This window comes from Apteryx mantelli, chromosome 6, assembly GCF_036417845.1.
Source record: "Apteryx mantelli isolate bAptMan1 chromosome 6, bAptMan1.hap1, whole genome shotgun sequence".
In the NCBI taxonomy this organism is placed as follows: Eukaryota; Metazoa; Chordata; class Aves; order Apterygiformes; family Apterygidae; genus Apteryx; species Apteryx mantelli.
The window spans coordinates 36,717,906-36,740,670 of record NC_089983.1 but is presented as its reverse complement, the minus strand read 5'-3'; the positions used below and the strand labels follow the sequence as shown (position 1 = coordinate 36,740,670).

At 41.3% G+C, this 22,765-nt stretch overlaps 1 long non-coding RNA gene across 2 annotated transcripts; it reads right to left on the bottom strand.

The window, feature by feature from the left end:
• Positions 1-11,072: 11,072 nt before the first annotated feature.
• Positions 11,073-22,765, bottom strand: LOC136992316 (uncharacterized). Of its 2 annotated transcripts, none has more exons than XR_010884500.1 (3): positions 22,418-22,765; positions 17,328-17,438; positions 11,073-11,144 (listed from the first exon to the last, which is right to left on the bottom strand). It is a non-coding gene; the product is annotated as an uncharacterized lncRNA (long non-coding RNA). The 2 variants fall into 2 exon arrangements; XR_010884499.1 differs by having other exon boundaries at positions 17,328-17,435.

Genomic DNA, 22,765 nt, shown 5'->3' with positions numbered 1-22,765 from the left:
GACATTCAGAGATGACAGCTCTTGACTGCGTGTGTTGGCCTCTCAATTTCAGTCATTCCAGGAGATGTCAAGAACTATGCCTGGACTAGGCAGCATAAGAGACTGCCATAGTCAAGCTCAGTCTTTCAGTATTGAATACAAAAAGGCAAAATGGAAAACCTACTGCAAACACAGACTCACCATATGAAAAGAGCTTACAATTTAATGCAGATATTCTTGCTTCTACAATGTGCATTTCACCTTTGTAACAAAAAAGCTATAGGGGTGCCAGAAAGTTACTGGATCGAAAAGAAGGAAAGAGAAAAATATGACTCAGAGCAGGTTACTTGTTAAAGAAATTCCTTATTTAAATATTAAAATAGGAAAAATATTGCAGGGAAAGGAAAGTTCTCCATTTAACTGCTGTTTGCAGTTATTCTTAGTCATTGCAAGTTATCAGCAAACACCTGGTCTAATTAATCACACCCTGAATTACCATGCACAAAGTACATTTGTTTCTAGGCATTATGTTCTGTAATCTGTCTCTGTTTTTTATCCATCTATCCAGTACTCCAGCTTCTTCCAGTGAATGAAATGAGAATATTAGGTCTTTCTAAAAGCAGGCAGCAAAAACATTTTAACCTGCATAAGCTTCAGAGTCTGGTCACCTTTGCACAAGAAGATAGAAACACAAATTTAAAATTAAGCAGAGATTGTTACTCTAGTCTCCACTAAAGTCATTTCATGTATTCAAACTACACTTCAACCACTGGGAAAGCCTTTCATTTAGTTTAATTTTTGCTAAAATGTCTACTTTGCACAACAATGTACCTTTTTGTGCTTGACACCTTAATTTGCTATATTCTATTGAGCCACTAGATGTCCCTGGTTCCTACATAAAGCTCCGGATATGATAAAATACATAATTAATCAGAGAGACTAAGTTGGAACTCAAGCTGTGCAGAAACGTGTTTCTGTTGGCAATACATAGGGCTTTTTTCTGTAATAAGTGCTGATTCTTTAATAAATCCTGACTGTGATTCTACAAATCATGACAGTTCCAAACACTGATGTGCCAAACACAAATAATTACCCTAACTCTGTTTGGACAAGGTGTATATATGCCAAATACAAAAATCAGGTGATGCTGAAGAGAACTGATGAAGACGGCATTGAGCAAAATAGGCTACAAACCCACAGACCACAAAGTAAACCGGGTCCCTCCATTCCCAGCTATTAACTGACAATAGCATTTTCGGCGTACATATGTTATTATACTATTTGTTAGCTATTCATGAAGTAAAACAGGCACAGTCTTGACAGTCAGAGTCCATCTTACTTAATTAAAGCATAGGCTTGACTATAGTCTATTTGGGGGTATGGGAGGGATAAACCAATACGCAATTTTAGATAATTAAAGACTAGCTGGGGAGCGTATCAGACCATGACCATCAGACTTCAGTATCAGACCATGAATGGTGGGCAATGTAAAATAGGAACGATACCAAGACAGGCGTTTGACTTACACTGGTGATGGTGAAAGCAACATCAACCCCTTTTCTGCTCTGAAGGAGACAAAATGTTTCACCAAGTAAACAAGCCTGTGCCAGGAAGCTGCCTGCAGCTGCCTGCGAGCTGTGCAACTCCCTTTTCCCCGCCTGCACTCTATCTGCCTCGAACAAGCTTCCTCTGTGCCCTCGGACCTGACCCCCATTAGTTAATTTATACCTTCAGCACTTTGCAGGACCCTGTCACAGAAAGTGCTGCATCACTAATCCCCGTTCGGAGACTCCCTCCCTCAGGATTGTCCATTCACGGACTGGGAAGGGAAAGGTCACATTTCAGGCAAAAACGGGAGAACGCTACCTGCAGATTCATTTTGCTTTTCAGTCACCTGAGTGGTGACAAACTGCATCTGCATAAGCAGCAGGACTGTGGCAGCTGGAATCAATTAGTCTCACCAAAATGTGGATGGCCACGGCATCTTCTTTTCCCACTTCTCTTCTATATTGTTCCCCAAAACCAAAGGTTACTGCCATTTTTTTGGTAAGGACAGACAGGGTTCTCCCACTTCAGTGTTAAAAATCCCCTATATTGATGCCCTGACTGAATTATACTGATTTTCTTTGATAATTAAATATTACATCATGGTTCATCCCCTCAGGATTATATATGCTCTTAATGCCTTTTGATCTCAGGCGTGGCTTAAGCATCTAAATACCTTTACGAATCTTGGTCCAGGTCTCCAAGATGAAGGGAAAAAATCAGGCAGTTCTCAATAACATATTTTTTTGTCCAAGGCATTGTCAAAGCATGGAAAGCTGAGAATGTAAAAGCCAAAGCTAATGAGCTTTAAGCCTAGATTATTTTCAGGTATCTGTTTTAATCCCAGCACCACTTCTTATGCCTGGTGGCTTTCTGTACTTAAGGTCTTTTAACTCCTCTTACCACTTACCTGACTTAGTCTGAAGCTAAATGTTTTTTTTTTTCTTGGACTAATTACGTACATTACACAGCATCTTCTTTCTACTTCTGTGTGCTCTCGTTGTTGGCCATCTTTTTCATAGGAAACTAAAAACTAAGAACTGGAGAGAACAGAATGACCTATTGAACTGATTTCACTCTGCTGCAAAGCTGACAGGAAAACGGCTGCCGTAGCTCCAGGTTCTGGGAACGGAAAGCCAGATGCTTCTTGGCTGCATTTAACAGATGTTATTCCAGTTTAAAACAACATTTTAAAATGCAAATCCCAAGAGTTTCTGTATTTTGAAAGTATTCAAAGAATGGGAAAGTGGAAATTTCTTGCAAGCCTTCTTTTTCTTTTCTTTGCCTTTTTTTTTTTTTTCAGAATGAACTTCTCCGGCCTTAGCATTCCTGTGGCTGATGCCTACACCAGAACAGGCATTGCTGCCTACACCCCTCAGATAGACAGTTCTGACTGTGTGATAGAGACTAACTCTGCCACAAACCGAGCGCAAGACCTTGGGCAAATCGCTCGATTTCTCTGGATCTCAGTTCTCCACCTGTGCTACCTAGCTTGTGAGCTCTCCCTGACAGAGTCTGTCTCTTAATTACTGCTATGCACAGCATCTAGTGCAAAGAAGCCCTAAATAAGATCATAGCCCTGGGGTATTATCATAGAACGGATTTAAAAAAGGAAGTTAACTTACAGCTATTCAGTAAATGGGGGCAGTTCATAACAGTGAGTGGAGGGAAAGGCAGGTTCTGCACAGGAGGCACAGACCATCCTGTCAGCAGCCCCTGGGTGCTATAACGGAGACTATGGGAGTTTCCCGTGTTATGGCAGCTCCGAAGAGATTCAGGCTGTTGAGTTGCATGGCTACTCGGCCCAAAAAGTTGTTCCTTGATTTAAAGGACCTTCCCAAAGCATCTAAATTATGCTTTCAGAATAAGCCAAAGTTAGGGAGTGCAGGAAAGGTCTCCTTAAAGTTTCTTGCTCTGAGCCTGCTAGGTTTGTCCCTCCCAGCACTTTTAGCGCGCACACAGAACTGTTCGGTCAAGCACCACAGAACTGGCGCAATATCATTTGCATGCTGCAAATACAGAAGTGACAGCATACAAGTGATAACCAAAAATACAAATTAAAGATCCCAAGTTCCTGGAACTGTGTATTTCCCAGGAATAAACTTACGCCCAGATTTACATGATTTCCTTCTTCCGGTTATGCCAAGTAAAGCACAAGAGCTGACTGTGATAAAACACCCCGGGCACTTCCTTCCCCGGCTGGAACCAGAGATAGGCTACCAGCCCCAAAAGAGAAAATGGTTCAGCTTAAACTGATTACTGGCTTTTGGGGAAAGTGAAGGTGGGGAAGGTGACTGTGCTGAAGGAATCTGACATCTCTGATCTTCAGAGCACTGTACAGATTTGGGCTTGGGGGAACTGAAGCTCCTAGGGTGGAGAGCAGTATCACTATCTATACAACAGAAAAGAAGCAGAAGCACAATCCTCGGGAAGATATTTCCCTGATATTCAGATGTATTTACAGAAATTTCCTGGTATTCTTCCATACCTTGCATTGATACATAACACATGTGGAGTACATTAAGCCAAATACATTATCTTTGTTAAAGAATTACTGTGGATAGGATTCTATTTTACTAGAGATCTGAGGTAATCGGACCTTTTTTTAATGTAAATTTAGTCCAAAATTGACTTTTCCTCAAATACTAAATGCTTTGTGAAAAAATATTGACTATTGCAGAAAGATTATTTTGCATGAAAATATTTGAGTCACTTTTTCAAGTATTTCAAAATAAAAACATAACATTGGGGATTGGAAATGAATGAAACAGTCTCCTAACATTCTAAATATATAGACTGGAAAGTTTAAAACAAAAACTTCAAATGTTGACTTTTGGAATGAAAATAGCTTCTTGTTTTACAGCCATCCATAAAAGAATTGTCTTGTATCTTTATAGAATATTCTGCATAATATATCAGCCTTAAGGGTAGTAACACTGGCACATAAATGTATACAGATGAATTATTAGGATTATTTAGCATAGTCTGTAACGACATGGAGGAACTGAAGCTGGTTGCTCTTGGTCTTTTATGACCTCGGTTTCTATGTGTGCTCCTTGTATTTAAGTTTCATAAATTGTTCAAAAGATTATTGACAGGATTAACAGCCAAAATTTTGCTGCTCAACATCTGGTTCATGTTTTTCTCTCAGTTATGCTGTTGCAACTGTAAATTAAACCGAATGCCTTACGTGAAGCCACTCCAAATTTATGACGGTATAAAGAAGTGAACTTGATTCTTTGTCTTTAAAAGATGTCTGTATTTACAGCCAAATAAAATCAAATACAGTTATATACTCTATGGCACAAGAGTGCCATCCAGCGGTTGTACCTAATGCGTATTTGCAGAAGAAATCCCCAGTGAGTGGGCTCGTAACCAGTACTGGTTATACCTGCTAATCTGATAATGCAAATCCAAGCTCCGCAGAGCAGCTATTGCTAGGCTGTGATGAGAAAATCTCATTAAGAACAATAACCCTTTTTTAAAATCCTATCTCAATCACATTGAAATAGTTTAGACAAGATCGTTGCTTGCTTGAAAGTAGCAATGTGCTAAAACTGGAGATGCCTGAGCTAGCCGGACTCGGAAGCAGCGTCGCCGCTAATAAACTCTGCCTGCTCGTCAGCCCTCTCTGATTGCATAGTGTGGTGTTACGCGGTTTTGATAGAAAGATGCCAGTGCTAATTTGGGCGTTTTTGTACTGAGCATCACCATCCGCTGTAGACATGTCCTGTGCCAGTTCGCAAATGAGAGTGATGAAGCTTTGAAGCTGGTTTCTGGTAAATACTTATGCACGTGTCTAGACATCAGTGCGACTATAAATATCTCTGATCTGCCAAGAACGGGCCCTGAGCTCAGACCTTCCGCTTCCCGGATAAATGCTTTCACCACTGCAGAATATCACAGAAACATCTTTTCTGAAGGATCAGGCGTAGGTGCCTTCAGGAAGGCTCAGTGCCCCTGGCCTGCATTAGAAGGGTTTGACGAATACCTCTTGAACTGAGCCGCTCCGGGGACCTGTATGGAGTAACAGAGGGTTTCTAGTTCCCGAGCGAGCCTGGACAGGCGTGAGCGCCAAGCCACCAGCCCTGCTGAACGGGAGCAGTGCCGGGCGCTGGCGGAGAGGCTCGGTGCCTGAGGAGCTTATGCAAAACTGCACAGGGGCTTTCCAATTTGGGCATGATCCAAGGTCAGACACCAGCTCACCGGGGTTTCTCACCATCTCGGTTTTAGACTTAGGAGCTCAAATTCTGCCACCACCCCTTACCTTTTTTTTTTTGGACCTGGCCTGTAGCCAATAAAATAAATTCTGGCAAAAAACAATAATATTTGATGCAATTTTACTGGTCTACCTTATTCCCTGCCTCATACTCCCCCCCGGATCTGTAATGTTTCCCTTTGTAGTTAACTATATCTCTTGCAGTGCAGATGCATATGAATGATTATGAATGATTCATGGATTTGTTTGGCCTGATTGTCGACAGATTAAATCATTTTGTGCAATGTTCCTGTTAGTGTTCCACATTCATCTTATTTTTAAACAGAAATTCAATTATCCGGGGTTCTGAGGTCACCACTGCACCTGATATTTGCAAGGTGAAGAGCTCAGCCCAAAGAGTTGCTGTTCCTGCAGTGGGTCTCCTCAATAGACGTAAAAACTGGAGAAAGGGTACTTTTATTTCTAGGTATAAATCCATTTTGACACATCTTTCACACTAATACGTGAGATCAGATAGCAAAGCCTCATCTTGCTCCTATAAGCAATACAACGATGGAGTTTTTACCTCTAACCTCTGGAAGAGACCCGTGGGCTAAATATGAAGGAATTGCCAGTTTTACATGATTTCTATGCTCTTCTACTTCTGAGCACATTTTACTCTGTTCTAGTATGATCAGGGATGCACTAAAATGGTACAAAAAACCTATTATTTTACCTAGAATGTAATGCAGACCAAGTGCTCATAACCAAAGTTATCGGAAACATTAAGGAATGAGGACAAGAAATTCAACACAAACATTTTCCATTGAAGAATAAATACTTGAATACTGAAAATATGACTCAATCTTGAGGACAAAATCATACAACATGACCTAAGAATTTAGTATCGTACAACTGCTTTGAGACTGTGACGGTGAGACACCAATAAATCAGCTCTTTGTATGTTTTACAGCAATTCTTATACTACAGATATGCAGTAAAATGAAACAAACTGCCATTTGTTTGTTAGCTCCACAACGGATAAAGCCAAAAAATATGGCCTCATCATTACCAAAGAAGTCTAATTCCTTTTCTGCTAATGAAACCCATAAAGCAACCCACAATTCATTCAGAATTTAAGAAAAAACACTTCAAGTCTCACACTTCAAAGCAAAGCAGAAACCCAAAAGCTTATTACCAGAAACATAGATATTATTCGGTGTCACTAGGATTGCGAACAGCTTCTTTACACTTGTCCCATAAAAGGGAACAAATCTTTCGCTAGGCTTTTCTCAGGTGAGTTGCCATCTCCTAGATAAGATTTTATTGCTGATTTATGTACGCAGGTAGAGAGACTGTAGCTTTTTGGAACGCAAATATTCTGTCATTGCCAAAAGGCTGCAGCGAGCGGCCGCAGCGACAGCATCAGCACTGATTTGTTTGTCAAGTGAAGCTTTGGAGCAAAGGTTGGACGCAGAGAAAACCACAGTTCACATTTTCTGAGGCCTTTTTGATGCTTACTATTTAGGAATTAAAAATATTGCCAGCAGGGGCTTCTAAATTTAGGGGTGAAGCCAAGAGAAGCCTTGATACTCTACAGGTCGGTCGGACTGTTTTGGAAATTACGTGGCAACAGGCACAATAGTGTTGGTTCAGGGACCTCGGAGACCTCCACGGAGGAGCCAAAACAGCGTAGCAGAACCGCTCGCGGTCTGCAGCAATGGAGCAGATACACAAGTAGATTTGCCACCTTCTGTTTCTCCTGAGGACAATATGATGACGGAAGTAACTAGTTAATCTTTTGTTTAAATAAAGCATTGGGGGTGGGGGGGGAATGCTAAAAATAAACCCTGATTCATTCCTTGTCAGGGAAGTTTCTCCTGTCAATTATCACATTGTTACTGCTGTTTTTAATCTAGTCAGATGGTGAGATTGGCAATCCCTTCTGCAGGGGCTTTTGGGTGTTATTTTGTAGAGAATCTTGCTTAAAGGACTGATTACTGCTTTTATGGGAGCCAGTGGGAGTTTGGCCACAGTCCTTCACGCATGTTAATTTGAGGGACTTCCAAATGTTAGCTAATGATCTCAGAGTTCTTTTTATGAAAGATGTGTGGGTTTGTTTTTGGTTTTGTTTTTGGTTTTTTTAATTCCTAGCAGGAGGCAATTAAGAGGGACTGGGGAAAGTTCTGTACCGAAGTTCTAGACCAGATTCTCAATCGTGCTGAAAGTCCTCGCGTGAAATATGCTGCAGCATATATTACCATCACACTTGGATATATTATGTATTATAACTGAAGGTATCCATATTACTCATCTAGCGCAGGCCACATGCTCTGCATTGCTATGGACTGGGTGTATCTATTAGCCTCCATTTATGATAACTTGAAAAAACAATTGCACTTTTTTTTTTTTAAGGAGCAAAAAGTAGTAGCCTCCACCCCAAAGAAGGAAAACATGTCAACGTGGAAAATAGAGGCACATGTGGGTGGGGGAGTTTCATTCCTGATTGTTTTGTGAAGCCTGATGTAGCTGTAAAGGAGAAACAGAGAGGAAAAAAAAAAACCAAAAACACCCCATAGAAGCTGAAGCAAACGAACAGAAAGCCAAGGACACAAGTCCAAGCAAGCACCGGGATTGTGGCACTCAGAAAAGCTCATGGAGAGGGATCTTTGGGCTAAAGTTGGACTTAAAAGGGCTTGGAACTGATTGCAAAAACAAACAACAGCTCTCCTTTCTCCTCCTTCCCACCAAAAAAAGCTCATTTCTGGCTGTGTTCAGGCCAGAAACAAGATTTGGACGTTCCTGGAGGATAACAGGGCTATGGTACAGCGGCAGGTGACTACTGCATGTTTCTCCCGGTAAGAGCAAGGGCTCACAAGACCCCCAGTTATTCCCAAGCCTGACAGGGAAGCGACTGCTCACATCAGCCTCCGCCGCTCCGCGCAGCCTCTTTCCTGGCCATCGCGAGGGCACGAAACGACGGAAATGCCCTCCGGGCCGGGCTGGCGGCGGGGGCTCAGCTGCGGGCCAGCCCCAGCCCTTTCCCTCCCCGCGGCCGTGGTCGCTCCTGCGGGGCCGCGGCGGCCGGCGGCCACCCTCATCGCGCGCTGTGCAGGTGTCGTTCTTTTCCTGTTCCCTTTTTTTCCCCCCCTCCGCATCCTACCAGGACAAAAAACGCAGCTGAAATGGTGAATAAGTGTCCGGAGAGGCTCCGGCTGCCATTGTGACCTGTGCCTGGGAGGAAAAGCAGCCGAGGAGGAAGCCAGCTCCGGCTGCCGGTGGAGAGGGACGGCAGCAAGGGCACGGACTCGCTATAACACCACAGCAGGGAAAACTTAGGCGCTATCTCCCTACCCGCAGTCAAAGTCCTGTCGCCCAGAGGTGCAGGACACCTGGCAGCAAGGGAGCAGGGCGAGCGTGCCGCCGCCAGGGTCCCACGGGCGGAAAAGCCCGCGGCGCGGGCGACGCTGCGCTGAGAGCCTGCGGTAGGGCCCGCGGGAGCTCACATCTCCCCTCCAGCCTAAGGGATTCACCACAAGGCCCTCCCTGCTCGTTCCCTTTTCCACGCTCAGAGAGGCATAAAGCAACAAAAACGCCTTCTCCCAAGCAAAAGAAAAACAAAGAAATGCAACCAACCAAAACCCAAGCCAAACGGCATCTGGCTTGAGATGAATACTGGACCACATTAGTTGGGAGCGAGGGTTTTTGAGAAAGGCAGGCTCTAGTTAAAAATGGACCCTGTCATTCTGAGTCTGAATATGAAAACAGCTTGCAAACCATTTTTTCAGGCTTCTAACAAAAGAGTTAGTCCTTTTTTTTTGCTCTGGTATCTAGGCTACATTGTGCAGACTCATGCATATCACTGGTTTTATTCACATGAGTAATTCCATTTGAATTTGGAGGGACAACTTGCATGTGCAAAGTTATATGCTTCCTAGCTGTCTTCAGGGTGATGAAGTTTATATACTGAAATTGTGTGGGTTTATATTTTTGCCATTTGTCAGTGCAGTCCAGGACTTACTGTTGGCATCAAGGTTATTGTTAGGCATCAAGTTACTGTTACAGCTTGCCTGCCTGACTCCTTTGTTTTCCCTGCCAGGCTAAAATCCAGCTATTCCCCTCTATGCAATCTAGTTCAGCTATGCAATCACATCACCTGTCTTTATGCATAAACATCTTTTACCTGAGTGTTTAAATTCATCTTCCTTATAAAGGGTCCTTTTTGTACTTACTTTTTCCTCTAGTCATTACTGATGGTCTTTCCAGTTGTACCATCTGATTCTTTTTCACAAGTCTTTCATGACTTCTCCCATATTGTAAATCTAAATTTATACTGATTCTAACATGATACCTGAGTGTTTTAATAATTGCCAGCTGGAACATTTTATTATCATCAGTGCCAACTGCCTTCTCTTTCCTCCTTCATATTTGACTAAAGCATATTTCTTCAAGCTACCCCTTCTCCTATTCTCATAATCTTATATGTCCTCTCTACCCCACTGCTCCTTGTCTGTCAAGGCCAAAATGTCTCTGGGACAAGAAAAGCACATTGTCTATCTTCTATGAAGTGCAATGTGAAGTTGTGAGCATTGCTGAGTGTTTAATTAGATGTTTCTTTTCCTCAGCCAGCAAATATAAAGGACAAGCAATTAGATTTCAGTGCATGCATTTTATATCAAAGATAATAGCTTTACATTGATACATTCTCAGCTGTCAAGTGTATACCATAATATTCCAGTTTTTGCCTGAGGAGAGTAGGCAGACTGGGCAGCCACTTACTTCTGTGTCAACTAGATTCTTTCTTCCTAACCTAGAAAATTTTGTGAATTAGCACAAGTAGAGCCTCCCTTAGGAAGTAAAGTATTTGGAAGCTGCTTCAACAGCAGCTCATGAGCTGTCAAGAAGACACGTTCAGTCACACTTAAGTATGGGTTTATATCACCAAATCTCAAGGGCATTTACCTACTGTGTTGTGAAGGAACCAACTAGAGAGCAAGTTTCTTGCCGTTCCTGTGAAATCCCCAAATGAAATCTTCTAGGAGCATTAAAAAACACCATTTCCAGGGGCCTGATGACCCATCTGTTGGAATGTCCTGTTTCTAATGGTGACAGTATGGATTACGCCCAAGGAAAAGACAAAAGGCCAGATACATCTCAGACTGCCTTGTGAGCATGGTAGGAGTTTCTCATTACTTTCATCTTGAAGTGTATAGGAGCTGTATATAAGCGTATAGCAGCTGTATTTTCTCCCTCTGCCATATTTAGAACATGAAAAATTACCTGTTTCAGTCTCAGCTAACATCCCAAAGACGCTCTTGCTGCAGTGGCACTTTGCAGTCAGGGCATCTATCCCAGTTATACGGTGAGTTCACGACGGAGGATGAACGCTTGACACGCCTGTGCGTGCAGTCAGCAACAAGACCTTAAATAAGAGTGGAAAAGCAGATTAGCTTTCTGAAGTAAACACTCTATTAAGGACCCAAAATAAATCAAACCCATAAATACTCATGTTCATTATCAGCATAAGCTTTTGATCAGACACGGCTGGTGCATTGGATTTATACGCTGATAATATGCTGTGCTTCTGCCACCTGAAAATGAGTATTCAGGAAGGAAGTTCTTTCTCAGAAGCTTCATTTAAAATTGGGTTTCTGTCGAATAGCTAATTGCAGTCCTGGAGACCATAATTAACAGATTTCCTGGGGAGGACTTCCAAGTGAATAGAGAATTGGTTAAAACAGCATTTCAAAAAGACCGAGTAAGGGATCTTTATAACAGTTAAACACACTTTGAGCTTGACTACTCAAACTATATATTCTATCTTTAATGTATAAAAAGTCCTGCTTCCTCAAGAAAAAAAGAAAAAGACTCTGAAATTTTAATTTATTAAGAAAAAAACATGAAAGTAAGGTAGTGTGTATGGGGGGGGGTTGCCTGTACAATAAGACTTATTTCTATACACTGGCAAAGATGATTTTCTGATTAATATACTAGATTAGAACCCAAACTGTAACATTCCCAGAAATATTTTAAGTATGCAATTTCTTTTTTCCAGAAACCACCAGCTCTGCCATATTTGGGAAAAAGGTGAAATATTTACTGTGTTACTCCAAATCAAAATGGATTTGCTTACTTAAAAATGAGAAATATACCTAGCACATAGAAAATACAACTACACATATTTCTACTTCTTTAACTAATAAATTCTTATATTTATTACCACTTAAGAACATATTTTGTAATAGAGATGGAACAGTGCTTTTCTGGGCCAAAATTTGTACAATAGGTAGAAAAATTGTAAAAAGAAGATATCAATAATATTAATCTGCAAAAGAAAAAGCAAAGCGTCACTAAAGCATCAGATTGCTAATATGGAAATGCAGCATTCTGCCCAGAAAGGTCCAAGGGCTGAGCTCAGAAGACTACAGGTCATTAACCAAAAAACAAAAAAGATTTCCTACTTTTTGTTTTTTCAAATAGAGGTGATTTCATATCTCATTATATTTCCACAGGCTTGATCCTCTTAAATCTGAAACTTTACTGAGTATATTGAAAACAGGTGGAAAGGAATCAAGCGATCCAGGTAGAAAAAAGGCTTTAATAAATACCTATTTAAGTAATATTTTAAATAAGTAAATCTTCTGCCTGATAAACCATGTTTAATAAAAATATAAATAATGACATAATGAGCATACAGACTACACTTCCTGAAGTAATTTCTGTCTTTCCACATTTCCTGAATTATTTTTATTATGAAACATTAATCGATAAGTATTCTGTGCTATAGTTACCATGCTAATTACAGCTTTTTAGGTCCTCTTCTCGCACATCCTCGAGCCGCTTAACAATTGGGATTGATTGCATGGGAGCTATTTTTAGACTGAAATGGCAGAAGAGTTTGGAGAGCAGCAGCCATTTTTTTGGAGTGTTACAGCTGTTTTGGAAAAGTTGGTTGAAAAAGTTTTCTTTTTTGGTTTTTTTTTGGGGGGGGGGAAATTATGCTGAAGTTAGAGCTTCCTATCGGATAATTAATTTTACCAAGTTGAAGCTGAGGTCGCTATTTTGTTACACTGCAAATATTGCTTGGTGACATCAATCTTCGGAAGAATAGCAGTTTTTCTTTGGAAACAGGACTGTTAAGGTAGACACTTGAACTTTGGCGAGTCTGGCTCTATACAAAAGCAGTCTAGGAGTCAAGTTTGTAATTGAAAAGACCAATGCTGAAAGGCAAGACTCAAGATTGTTAACTTTGAATGTGCTTTTTTCCAAACCATGGAATGAAGCAATTTGTTAACTGCTGCCTTTAGTGACTGCAGGTCTGTCTCCGAGTGCTTTATGCGGAGCGAGTGAATGGTCGTGATTCGCAAGGGTCAGGGGCTGCTCAAAAGCCGCGAGCGGAAGGAGACAGCCTTCACTTCATCCCTCGCCGGCCTCTTGCTCTCGCCTCGCGCTTGCCTTGCTCGCACGGAGTTTGAAAGGGGCAGATGAGACAAGCAGGCGGGCAGGATGTTGTAGGTAACCTACTACACGAAATCATGTTCTCTGGATGTTTGCTTTAAAGGAGGCAAGGTTTGTAGAAAGAATAAACAGTTTTATACCTGGGAAAAACAGAAAAACTTATGGGCACAAGCCTGTTTTCCCCTTGTAAAGATGGTAGTAGATACCGAGACCTATCATCATCTTTTTTTTCAGATTGAATTGCATCAGTAGTAGCAACGATACCGTGGCACACTCATGTAGCGCTGCATCAGCTTTCAAGTGCTTGACTAAGGAGGTGGTTTTGTCCCCATTTAACTGTGGAAGGAGCTGAAAAATAAGAGGAATTGGCTACAGTTATGCTGCGGCTTGGCGGAGTTAGGGAGAGAAGCCATATTTCATGGCTTCAGCCTTTCTTCTTTTCAGCGGCAGGCTATACAGCACTGGGGATTTACACGCAGAGGATGCGTCACTGCTGCATACCTGCTAGCGGCCCTGCATCTTACAATGCTCGTTTGTGTATAAAAAAGATTAATACAAATTGAACAGCCAGTGTTATCAGAATATGCTACTGTCTTATAAAGAGAATCTTTAGCAAGAATGCTATCATCACTGAATCTATTCCAGTCCCACAAATGGTAAATTTTAAAGATAAACTGGATGATATGTTACATGATCCAGTATTGTACTGGGGTTCGCAATATGAGGAATCTGGTAAATGAAATAAGATATATGTATTTCAAATGTAATATGCCGTAGCTGTCTTCATTTCAGGTATAACAAAACCACAGGCTTTTACATTTTGCAAGTAGAACGTTCAATATCTCAAGTATCTCACTGTGGCTCTTATGATTTCAGGAATCAGAGTAACAGCATAAGCAGTATAAGCTTTATATTTTATATAGACTGTATCCTAAACTTCTTAATATTTAACTGACAGAGAGAGGTCAGAAATATCAGAGAAACACTGGAGTACAGTTCCCTTGGTATTTTTAGGGTTGTAACAGTGGTGACACCCCAGAAAATGGAAGGATTTGGGATAATACCCATGCTACAGAAAGCACTTCATACCACCCGTGGTACTGGCCTGTGGTCAGCTGGGCTTTTTGTCACCAGCTCAGCACAAGCTTGATGGAGTCAAGCTGATTTTAAAGCTGATTTTAAAGCGGAAGTTCAGCGTCCATCAGCGTCTGCACTTTCTACCAGCAGAGGAGGATTATCAGTCTGGAGAGTGCTGGCCCCAAATTGCATCTTAGCTGAATTAATAAGGTCTCCTGACATCTGAGTGTTAGAAAACACGCAGAGCCGTGTCTGGATAGTTTCTTAGGTTGGACTCCTTGCAGCAAGGCAATGAAATCTCCTATTCTGGCCGTGAATTAGCCTTTGGAGCAGCATTTGGTGAGTGCTGTGACTAAGTCAACACCTGAGCTAGCTCTGCAGTCAGCTCTAGACTCCGCACCTCCAGCTCCATCCAGGTAACCTACCCACTTAAAAGGTAATTTAAGATGTTACTGCCTTTTTCCTCCCAGATTTTACATTGCCACTTGCTGACAAATACCTCCCACTGCAGCAGCCACGGTGAGGTGAAGTATACACAACACCCCGGGCTGCGAACCGGGGTGACTGCAGTTCGGATATGCCCCTTGCCTTCACTGCAGGGACCTGCCCGTAGCAAACTGGAGCAGTAGCGTCGTGGCTGAGCCAGGGTCCGTCTGCTAGGACTGCGACGGGGAGACTGTGTGCAGGGACGAAGAGGAGCTTCAACGTTCAGGAGCGGAGGGAAGGAGCAAAAACTCACGAGGGCTCCTGAAGTTGCCTGGAAGCAATCCAGGCTTTCAAAAACAAGGGAACTGTTGAACATAGGAGGAAACGTTGGAAGAGGGGGCACGTGTTTGCGCCGCTTCATGTGTCACCCCTCCGAACAAGGGATGTTGGCTCAGAGATGGAGCAGTGAGAACGTCTGGAAACAAAAATGTTGGTTCCAGTGCAGTAGTGAAACAGAAGACGTGCAGGATTTTGAGAGAAAATTAGAAAGGAAGGCACAGTATAGAAATACATAGAAAAATGATTAAACAAAGGATTATGCAGTTGGCCACTATTACTCAGCATGTTTATGGACACATAAAACTGGTTTTACAGGAACCTCTTGTATTCAGTTCTTTCTTGTGCAGTTAACTGTTTGTTCATTATTGAATCCAACTCAACATCAGTCTTTTCTTTTTAAAACAAATGGCAACTTTTGATAGAGATCCAGATACTTTGCAGATTCTCTCTGTACACAACCCCCTTACCCTGTAATCAGATATACACAGGGTGAACAGTGCTTATACAGACCTTCACTGACATATATATGGCTAAATACAGTTTTACGTGGTGAACTTCAAGGCACAGTTCATATGTCATAAGTTACATGGCAATGGATATAGTAAAAATACTCAGATGTAGATCTAAAGAAGAGGCCTTCTTGTAATCTAAACTGCTCCTTGCTGTACTTTCTAAATAACTGCTCTGGCCCAAAGCAAGCTTAAATCACCATTTGCAGGAAACAGTTTAGATTTCATCCTTCCCCGGCAGTGATTTCTGATCAGGCGGCAGTAGTACTGCATTGCTGCTTTTAGGCAGCGTCCTTATGAATTTACCTGGGAAACGGAAACTTTTAATATAAGGCATCCCTTAAAAGAAAACAGCCTTTTTAAACTGTACAGTGGCTATTTTGAAAGACGTACTCCACATACACAAGCTGAAGAACTCAGTGCAGTAAGCTGGACGCTGATGAACGGCCCCAGTGCCTGCCTACGCGGATGCTTACTGTCATAAAATTAACAGGCTTTGTAAAAGCTTTATTACTGTCACCCTGTTTCGGAATAGATGCAGGGAAAATTTTGAGCCTTGCCACTTCTTTGTTTGGGAAGGCTGTGAGCAACGGAGCTAATTTAATTTATCCGTGGATGTAAATGGATTTATTGCTGTACATCTGGGTCAAATTCGCTGTATCTGTTTTTTTAATTAAGAATAATTGGGCTAAGTAGCAATAGTTTAGGTTTATCGCATTCGCCTTGAAAACAGTCTCGAATCAAAAGAATAGATTTGCTAAACCTTTATGATGTTGACCTAAAATACATACAACTTTATCCATGGGGATACTAAATATCTGTGTACTTAAAAGAGTAAAGTAAGTGTGTAGAGCACCATAACTGCTGAAGAACAGGCATTGCTTTGCAGCAGGTTATGAAGCGGTACTTCATAAAAGCAGCTACCTCCAAACACCGGCCACGACGCATTTCACAGAGGAGGAGGAGGTGAGTGTTGTGCCTGCTCCTCCTGACTGCGCAGAGCGTAGCGGCACCTTGTGGCAAGTTCAGGTATAGGCTCCTTTTTTCCAGATGCATCCTAGTTTCAGCAGTTTGGCAGCTGCAAGCCTAAACGCATTCGGGAAAACTACTTATGCATCGCTTTCATCTGTATATTCCCTCTTTCCCAATTTTGTTCCAAGTACAGGTCACAGGGAAGAAAGAGTGAGCCTTGTTTTCTTTGGTAAACTTTGGTTTATAGTGAGAAACGAATGGGAAATGCTGGATTACCCTAGAGATGGCCCAGGAAAACTTGAAGAACATTCACTAGCAGCTTATAAGGTAGCAGACCAAGACTTGCACTGTCCAGATCTTAACATTTTTTCCCCTTATTGCACAGTAAAATAAAATGCCATATATTTATATGCAGCAAAATACCATTCTCCAGAAAAGACCATTATACGAGTGCAATTCTAGATGTAGCTGTAAAATGTTTTGGACTCCTTCTGGATAAAGGAATAGCATTTTAGCTTTGCAACAGTGTGCAGCTCCTTGATTTCCTCAATCAGTGCTTAATAAATACTAGTAATACAAAATAAAGACCTCAGCAGCACATTCTTTGATTTAGTCAGATAGTTGTGAGAGTTGCTCTGAATTCATTTGCACGATAAGCTACAGTATAAAAGCATTCAGGAGCGAGTTTACATGGAAGAGGGATAGGGGAGTGAAGGCAAACAAGAATTGTAGCTTTACTTGTGAGGGGAGAACAGATTTTAGGATATTAGGAGTTGCAATGCAATGAAATCCTCCTCCCATAGATGCACATAATCGAATGTTACCTCTGAGATCCCCGAATCTGCATCCTTCAAGCTGTCGCAGATTGCCTAGGAAGTGAATTCTTCTGCAGTGCATTCCCCGTTACAGAGCACAACGTTCATCGGGGTTTCCTACTGGGAGAGGTTAAAGACGTGATTAAAAATCAGCAGCTTCCTGTAGTTGCCTTGTGAATTAATAGATCACAATATGCATTCTTGTTAATTATATTTAGATGATAGCAGCCTTTTCCTTCCAGAATTGTTTTAAAACTACTTTTATGCTACACGCCTACCTGGAGGCTACAAACAAATATTTTTGCATTTTGCAGGGCACCCTGTATATTTTTGGTGCGATGGTGGATTCTGCTTTCACCCAAGCAAAGACCCCTCTCTGGATATACCGCATGGGTAGGATACGCAGCAGCCAATGTCTTCCACGGGACGTTCCCAGTCCGTAGGAACTAGCAAAAAGTTAGAACCAAACAGTTCCCTGCGGCTTGCAACACAGCCTTCCCTAAGCTTTACAAGAAGTAATGTGTGCAAAACTGGGTGCAGACCTTTGCCATAAAATTAGGCTGTTAAGCTATCAAAGAGTCTGCTCTTCCTTTAATTAGAAAGCATTGTGTAGCAATGTTTTATGTATTTTAAGGTCTCATCATTTCCATTCCTTTTTTTTCCCCCTGAAGTTTACTGTTTTACCATAAAGAACAATAATTAAGTATTAAATACAATACTTAAAGGGTTGGGCTTTTTTTTTAAATTTACATACATTTTTACTTTTTCATATCAAACTTTAGTTTGTTACGGAGGAACATAAATCAGTGAACTAGACCTCATTTTGTATTTTTACCAAAGAAATACCTAAGCTGCCAGCAGCCATGATGAAACAAAAAAACAAAAAACCCCAAGTACAATTAAATAAAAAGGTGAGAAATGAAAGGCAGCATTTCTTAATACAAGCTTTTTTTTTTTCTTAATAACCCACATTTTGGATCTCTGAAGCTTGTTTTAATTCTAACAAATGCAGTGCAAAATTTCAATTTAATAGTAATGTCATTTTAGATATTGTCCCTTGGGAAATACTGTGTATACTAATGGCTGTTTACTATATTTTGATATAAGAGAGGGAGATTCATACTGAGATTTTTTTTTTTTTTGAGCTAGCCAATCTTGTGGCAAGACCAAACCTAGTTTCCTGGTGTCTTTTGCTACTTCACTATGTAACCTTGAATCAGTGGGGTGTTTTATTATCCTTTCTCTGTTTCCCACTATTTGTCAGATGGAAATACTCACCTGCCTGTAAAAAGAGAGATGCTCAGATAGAAGCTCCTCTAGCAAATACATTTCACAGGAGAAAGTATTCATCAGTGAAAATTGTGAATGAGTCATTCAAAAGTCATTGCGATTCTAGTTTTTTCACTGTCATTATTTAAACTATTTCCTAATAAATAGAACTTTTACAAATGTCGGCTTGCACTTCTCCCTCCCTCTCCCCCTCATTGGGTGTCTAATATTTCCACTAGTTCACGGTGACATACATACAGATCAGTGATTTTCAACTTATTGTCCGAGGACTGTTTTTTAAGTGTCTGTGAAAAGGAACAAAAAATAGGCTGTTGTCATAAAGTTTAAATTTATTATAGAAAGAGCCATACCTCTACTCGAAAATCTGGGAATTCTGTGAGTCCAGAAAATGTTGAAAATCACTGATTATTCCTGCCTGGTGAAATTCAGACTTAGGAAACGGGAGATACAGTATGGTATCTCAGTGATTCGATCTCAGATACAGGTTACAGAGAAACTATTAAAATAAGTCTCTTTTCAGTCCCCCGGCACCGCTATGCCAGTGTGAAGCAGATTTCTTCATCCTTGGCAGTGGAAAACACCAGGATGACACATACTCGAAAATTAGATTTGTAATTTTAAAAATTCATGTCGGAGGAGTGTCCTCTTGTGGTCTGGGATATAAAGTGCGCTTTATTAAAACAATCCCCTCGCTTCTGCAAGATGGACAGAGTGCTGCACCGTACCAGCAGAGACGGCGGTGAGGAGCCAGGAAGTGGTGAATGTGTGAATCAAATGCCTGTTGCTTTGTTGATTAAACAGATTGCTTTGAAATATGTTCCCCCAAACAGTTCCAATCTAATCTCTTCAGAGACATGTGGCTATAAAGTATACTTTATTTCTTTGCGCTTTCAATAACTGAGGTTTATCCCTTCTCTAAAACAGGGGTTTAAAATACTGCTCTTGAATTTTTAAGCCCTATCTAGGAATTGAAGTCCTAGATCTTGACTCTACTCTGTCTCTCTGTCTGAAATCCTTATCAAGAAAGCTGATTTGAAATGGCACGCTGCAACCATACATGAAGTCTGTGCTTTTAAAACTAGGATCGTGGAAACAGATTGGCAGTTGCACTAATAAATTTTGAAATGTGAAGTGCTGCAGCATTTTTCATTTCTTCACTCTGAACACATGGACTCACCAAGATATTGCTGCTTTTAAATGAAAACCCCAGTGCAAACATTTATGTCTTGGTCTTACAAGATTGGTTTTATATGGTTTTATATCACTACATGTAAAAAAAAACCATTCATTTTTGATTACAGAAAGTTCATACTGTGGTAATACTGTTAGGATGAAATCGCAGAAAAAATTGTTAAGATTTGACACAGTTACTACAGCGGTTACTTGTGGCTGGTGGAGGAGTCAAGGGAATGTTTGGGACTGCAGGGTCATTTGTAAAAAATGGTGTTATATATCTGATGAAATTTAATTTACAGCAATGAAGTTGCATTTCCCTAAATACAGGAAGAAGCAAACAGGTGCCAGTCACTTTGCTTACCAGCTTCTCAGTCTGTATTTAGCCCTAGTGTCGCCTTATTCTACTTTACTTTGGGCCATATTGCTGGAGTTGCAGTGCCATCTCGGGCCATGTTGCCCGAGACTGGTGCCTTCCTTGTCCCTGCCTCCCTGCTGGCTTTCCTGACGTCCCGCACAGGTTTGATTTGCTACGTTCTCCCTGTGGAAATCCCATGATCTACGTAATCCAGTTGCTGCCAAGGCATTGCCGTGTGCATCCACTTTTGATGGATTTATGCATCAATTCCTTCTTACATATAGAGATAAATGGTTTCTTCCAATTATCTTAAACTGAATATAGAGAGAAGGTCTTGGCTCCCAACCCTCCCAACAACTGGGCTATCAAAGAAAAAATCCACTCACTTTACATTTTGCCTTTTGTTTCAGCTTTACCTGGGCCTCCCCACATCTACGAGTCCCAGCAGAGCTCACCAAGAACCGCTGCAGACACGGTGGGAACCATCTGGTTCCTGCTGAGGGCCTGGGCCAAGGCTAGGACTTGTGGTGGGGCAAGTCCGAGCCAGGCAACAGGGGTGAGCGTTAGTATTGGGACTGGAGTTTCTTTAGCGTGGGAAGGCGCTAAATCTCCCCGTTATCCTCCCAAGAGCTGCCCGATACATTCGTAACACGTCCTGGAACGGAAAGGGGTCCATCCGGTGCCTCGTGGCAGGGGTGCAAGCAGTACGACTGCTGCAAACGCAAAGAGAGAGGGAGGCTGTAGGCACACGGTCTTGTGGCGGGCTGAAAGAGGGAGGGTTGCTTAGGTTTGAGAATGGTTTGTATTTGCATCAATACGCATCTTCAGTGGTGGGTTTTTCCCTGTTTTCAAAGAAGTTTCACTCAACCCGAAACAAGGATTTTCATTACTTTGTAATAGCCGAACGTTCCCAAGACAGACATTGCTACTGATTCGGCTTTATCTGTTAGCGGGTTTTGTTTCATGATTAAACTGCTTCAGAGCTTGGCACCAGCTAACAGGGAAGGCCACAGCGCAGTCGTGTACCATTCCAGCATGTCCATCTAGGGGGGATACAGTTTGGCATCGGAGGCATTTCACAAGAGTTTTGGACTTCCCATTTCGGTAAGTTAAAAAGCTTGTTCAGGTTTTGATCCAATGCCCAGTGCAATCAGCGTAAAATGATCATTGCTACAGGCCAGGATGGACTGCTCTGCTAAGAAAATTCTTATCAGTAGAAATGTTACAAGTTAGATTTGGCTTCTGTATGGCAGTATTTAATTACAAATTCTGTCAATTAAATTAATACCCAGCTTAAACTAATTGGACTGTATTATACTGTAGGAGTGTTTTGCAGTATTTGACTGTTTTAGGGCTGAAAATCATTCAGCAGGTTTTGCTGTCTATTCACTAAATTCTTCAAGGATTACTAAAAAACTTTAAGTTGCAGCAGAAACCTTCCCTGAGTTCAGCCTATTAATGCCACCTTTTGAACCTTAAATCTAGAGTTTACCATGGGGAGCCAAACCTGACAGGAGATGGTTTCATTAGCATATTTATGACTAATCTGGTAGTTGCAAACCAGATAATTCCCAGAGACTTCCTAAATGGAAAGCTTTTGTTATCTGGTGGCTATTCAGTAGCTGTTTTGAGAAAAATGATGGGTTTATCTCATCCTTCATAGGTAGATTCCGCATAGACATTAATGAAGGAATATTTTTGCTGACTGGTTTTTCCCTCTTAAACCTAGAAAACTATCTGTCCATGTCAGAGTTAATACATTAACAATGCAGTAGGAGAAAGTGCTCTGTAAACAACATTTCCATGGCATCTGTCATACAGCATCTGACATTTTCATTAAGAGTGCATTTCAAAACTGATTTTTTAATATGTTTTTTCATTGTCATAATTTAAGCTGTTAACTGATGCCATAATCAGCTCAGAGCAGAACCCCCTATTCTCCAATAGAATAAATAGTTACTTCCTTCTTGAAATAAATCCATCCTGAAATACTAGGGTAAATTTGGTAATTTGTAAATTAATATTTTGCTTTCAGACACAAGAAAACGTTTGTGTGTTTCCACTTCATCTCACAATACTGATCCAGGACCTCAGCGTGGTCATTCAGCAGTGGTTTATCATACAGGCACGTACCCCTCTGAAGGACTGATGGGGCTGAGTGAACAGAAGGACTTATGAAAGCGGGACTTTATAAGCAGCAACTGGTCCAATATCAGAACAAGGTCAAGTATACCATTTGTTACACTAAACTGACAAGGAAGCAGAGAATTAGTCTTACCACATGATATTGTGTGCAAGCAGAGAGGGAGATGTTGCCCTTTTGATGATGCTAGGAATCGTTCAGATGAAGATGATGCTGCCTTCCCCAAGACTGGACATGGCTTTAAGTTTGTTCCATTTGGCTTTATTTGGTGTAGATGTTGGCAATGTGTTGATGCAGCTGTCAGCAGTATAATTTTGATGTCCAAATGCAGCTACTCAGTGGTCATTCTTTTCAGTCAGGAGAAAAACAGAGGCTACAATCAGTGTTATGTTTCTTGTTGGTATCCTCTTAACTGGTGCTTTCTCTTATATTTGGCCAAGGACCTCCTCCCGTGGTACGTCACTCATTAGTAGCATTCAAAGA